This window comes from Gavialis gangeticus, unplaced genomic scaffold (genome assembly GCF_001723915.1).
Source record: "Gavialis gangeticus isolate Ggan-Ray unplaced genomic scaffold, GavGan_comp1, whole genome shotgun sequence".
NCBI lineage: Eukaryota > Metazoa > Chordata > Crocodylia > Gavialidae > Gavialis > Gavialis gangeticus.
In genome coordinates this window covers 63,562,626-63,566,487 of record NW_017729032.1, presented here as the reverse complement: position 1 = coordinate 63,566,487, position 3,862 = coordinate 63,562,626, and the positions used below count along the sequence as shown (strand labels likewise).

The window sequence follows — 3,862 nt, the reverse complement described above, 5'->3', positions numbered from 1 at the left end:
CTGCCTCATACATTATTTCCTGGACCATTATGGCTACAACAACACTCCAACATTTACTTTGGAAGCAGAGTTAAGATGATGCTTAGTGCTTTAAAACATGCTACTCCTATAAAAGAACAAGAATAAAATGGGATAGAAAAAACAGATAGCTTTGCTTGATAGAAATAAAAATGGAGTTCAACTTCACACTTGTCCTTCACACTTCTCTGAGATTAGTTTTGGCTGGGAATAATAACCCCATGAATCCAATGAATTAAGTGACTGCAGGAAATGAATGAAGACATCATAAGAAATTGAATATACTAATTTTAGTACTGTATTTGATGCAGGGTTTCACATAATCTTACTCATAAATAAATGCTTATTGGTTTGGATGTGACACTGGGACTAACTGAAGGACCAGAAAGAAAAGGTAATGGCTATCACTTTTCTCTATGTTAACACAACTTTCCAAACATCTAGTTGACAGGCTCCCCTAGGCAGAAGTAGGACTCCATCCTGCTTCTTCTCCAGCTGTGGTCAAGGTTTTTAGGGGAAATAAGCAACCTTGTTTTCCTGTAGCTAAGTGCCTAATTGAATCAGCCCTCCAAGGAAGAACACACCCATCACTTTATGCATGTGGAGAGGCATCTGGCATCATTTTCATTTTTATGAGCCTGGGTCACTAAATGATCCATATGTGGATGCCTCCAAAAGGAGTGCCCAGGTGGAACAGTAAGCAGTTACATAGCTCAGGAGGACCTCTCCCTGCTTATGTTGTACCAAGAAATCAGTGGGTGCGTAGAGGGCATCAGCTGCACTCAGTCTTATGTGGCAGAATTAAGAAACAGTAGAATTCTATAACTATGTCCCATCAAAATAAAAATATGTTTGCTTCTCTCATTTCCCTTTTTGGGATGTGGACTTGAATGACTAGATTAGGAACTCTAAAAGCTATAATCATCTCATATTTCTAAGCAGTACATTTAGTCATAACAGTTAAGGGGGTTTCCTTGGTTCTCAGAAAAATAAAACAGAGGGCAAAGGAATATTGGATGGAGACTTGTGTTTCAGATTTAGTTGATATTGACTTGCTTGTTTCCTGGGACCATGGAAAGGGGTGGTATGTGTGCAGGTTGAGCAAATCTTTACCCTGGAACATACATCAATGCTTCAGAGGAAACAGTTGGCAAGAACCTCCCCCCCCGCCATTTGCATTTGTAGAGATGTTGTGCTGAATAGTTAAATTGTATCGGAGTTTATAAACATTGTAAACAAATAGAGGTGCTCCCTGACTGGCTTTTGCTGCTTGCATTTTATGCATGCATTAAAAAACAAAGATCTAGTTGTGCATACATTCTTCTATCAAGATGCTGAGGAACATCCTACTCTGACTGTGACTTGGTAGATCTTCCAGTGAGGCTGTGCAGAACTTCCTTAAATTAAATGTCTTAAATCTCATTTAATGCCTCCAGTCCTTGTCTTTTAGTCATGCAAACTAAAGGAATTCAAGGCAGTATTATTCTGCTATCCTCCATTTCAGTGCACCTAAACCAAATTGGCTTATTATAGGCACTGATGTTTAATCTTAAACTAGATGAGCTGTGTAGGTAGTACTGGTGACATTTGGCAAAAGCCATCAAATAAGACCAAAAGGTTTGAAGCTGCATACTGAATTTGTCCCCATGCTGGTGCAGAATATGTGGCATGGATGAAGGAGCCAGTGGCTTGTGACTGGTTGATCCTAGAGCTATAATTCTGGGGTCAGGCTAACTTTGTACTGGTGACTTGAGCTAAATACAGACATTAAAAAAGCTGGAGGCCAAATGGATTCAATCTTTTGTGGGTTAGATAGATTGAACTACATAGATTGAACCAATATGTAAACTATATAGATAAACAAACTACAAACTACATAGATTGAATTGATAAGCAAGCTCCCTTGGGTTTGGTTTGGCACTGACTGTGATACTGTTAAGTGTTTGGGGTTTTAACTAATACTTAATAGATACATTTTCTTAACTATTGTGTTTGTCCCCCTCCCCCTTAAATAAACCCTGTTATAGTTTGCTACTGGGGAAGTTTTGTTCATTTTGGAGCACCCAGTTAAAGTATATTTCCCAAGCTTTTAGGGGGAGGGGCTTGAATCAAAAAGGAAAGTTCAAGTAAAACTCGTGATTTTTTAACTTAGTCCTTGTTACTGTGGTCCAGCGCCTGGCGGAAGGGTTCTGTTTCACACTGTGTCATGCAAGTGTGGAGCTCGTTGCCACCTGAGGTTGTGGAAGCTGACAGTTTAGCCAGGTTCAAAAAGGGATCGGACACATTATTGTAGGAAAGGGGCTCAGTAGCTCTTAAACATGGGAGTTAAGGATACAGCCTCTGAATCTAGACCTGAAATGCTGGAGGCTGCAAGTGGGAGAGGAACAGTGGGGAAAAAACCCTGGTTATACCCAGTTCATTCTCCCTTTTCAGCATCTACCCTCTGCTTCTGTGTGACATGGGATCCTAGCCAAGATGGATCTATGGTTTGACCTGGTAAATGGTAGTGCTTATGTACAACTAGCCAATTGCCTGTCAAGAATGACAGGGGGGAGTGGGCAGAGATGGAGCCCCATGCCTCCCTTCCCCCCCCCCATCTGGGCCCACTCCCCCTTTCTTCCTGCTGCTTGGGGTCTGGGCCCACTCTCCCGTTGTGTTTGTCAGCCATTCAGAGCACGAATGAAGTGTTATGGACAGACAGACAGACAGTCAGATTAAGGCTTTTATAATATTAGACTTATAGGAGTGAAGCTTTGGAATGGTTTTCTGGACAAAGCAGTGAGGGTAAAGACCCCCAGGTGGCTCCCTGTCAAACTTGACAAGATCTGGGATGCACACTTTGATAGAACAAGGTCAACAATCAGTTTTTGTGGTATGTGGATTAAAGTTTTGCGAATCCCCATGCCAGAGCTGAGAGATTTTTTTGTGAGGGAGGCACCTAGTAATCCCATGCCTAAATCCTTGTGCTTTAGGAAGGTGTATGTTTTCCCTCATGAATACTAATTGGCTTCTCTTTTCTTTCCACGTTTCTCTGAAGGTTGCCAGCCACAGGCACTTGGGGGTTTCAACGGCATGTCCCAGTGCTCTAAAGCCTTCTCAGGTACCTAGCTGGAGGGTCCCGCATAGGGTCCTGCTAAAAGCAAGATTTGGGGTCAGGAAGATGTTCTCCCCCATGTCAGGCTAGCAAATGCTGTGCGGGAGCCCAGCTCCCCCGTGTCACAGGTCACAGCCCTGTACCTCCGAGCCTTAATTCAGTTGAACAAGTTCTCTGCCATCACAGCCTCGGCGGTGCTGTTTCCCAGGCACAATGAGGCGGGAGAGCAGGAGAGGGCTGCGAGTGGATGAAATAGAGAGGCCTCTCTGGGTAAATAGTTGCCCCTGAAAGCATCGGTTTGGGTCCTAGGGCTCGAGAGGCCCCTGTTGGAGGCCCTTCTACTGCCTTGAGAAGGGACCAGCTCCTCCGGCCCGTCAACCCCACGGCCCTTTGGGAAGCAGCGTCCCTTGCAGGCCTCCCAGGCCCGTGGCGCTGCTGCGGTCGGGAGCGGCTCCGGCGTTTGTGGGGGCGGGGTCCGTCTGCCGCAGCTGGGCTGGGCCGGGCCGTAGCACCGCCCCCAGTGCCCGGCAAGGGCGGGGCAGCGGCGGCGGGGAAAGGGGGGGTTGCTCCCGCTCCTACTTTCCCGGGTGCAGCAGGCGGTGGCGCTGAGCTGAGGTGAGTTCTGCCGCGTGGGGAGCCGGGGGCGGGGGGCAGAGCCGGCTCCGGCTGCACAGGTGGCCGCTGGCCGGGGTGGCGGCCGGGGCCTGGCCCTGGCTCGCTGCACGTGTGCGGCCGGGGCTGTGCGAGCTC

The 3,862-nt window shown here is 46.8% G+C and overlaps 1 protein-coding gene across 2 annotated transcripts in view; it reads left to right on the top strand.

Moving 5' to 3' along the window:
* TRIM13 (tripartite motif containing 13) overlaps window positions 1–3,862 on the top strand; it is a 21,264-nt gene that overhangs the window by 10,960 nt on the left and 6,442 nt on the right. The window contains exon 1 of one of the 2 annotated variants that reach the window (XM_019525031.1): window positions 3,733–3,786. The exons of the other annotated variant lie outside the window; for it this stretch is intronic. The gene's annotated coding sequence lies outside the window, so the exon portion shown is untranslated. Of the gene's footprint in view, window positions 1–3,732; window positions 3,787–3,862 lie in introns of those variants that run through there. 2 annotated transcript variants of the gene reach the window in all.